The sequence below is a fragment of the Montipora capricornis genome, chromosome 10 (genome assembly GCF_036669925.1).
Source record: "Montipora capricornis isolate CH-2021 chromosome 10, ASM3666992v2, whole genome shotgun sequence".
Taxonomy (NCBI): domain Eukaryota; kingdom Metazoa; phylum Cnidaria; class Anthozoa; order Scleractinia; family Acroporidae; genus Montipora; species Montipora capricornis.
The window spans coordinates 1,559,690-1,559,991 of NC_090892.1; positions in this window are offsets into that span (position 1 = coordinate 1,559,690).

Sequence of the window (302 nt, forward strand, 5' to 3'; positions counted from 1 at the left end):
CTTGATGTTGTGACCGGTTTTGATGTAATAAATCAAAAACGAGTGCGAGTAGTGTTTGACCGGGGTTTCCAGACACCGAGAAACAGCTGATGAGTTTTAGAACGGTATGATCAGCAACAGCGGAAGTGTAAATGTTACCTGTGAGGACTCTGTAATGATCCGTTTTCCGGTCATGCAAACGACTTTTCGTTTTACCAATGTAAAGTCACTGCAATCCCAACAAAAGGCTTTGTACACAATTTTGGATTACGATTTTGTACACAAGTTTGTTTATTGTTTTTGATCAAGTTAAAATGGCCGAA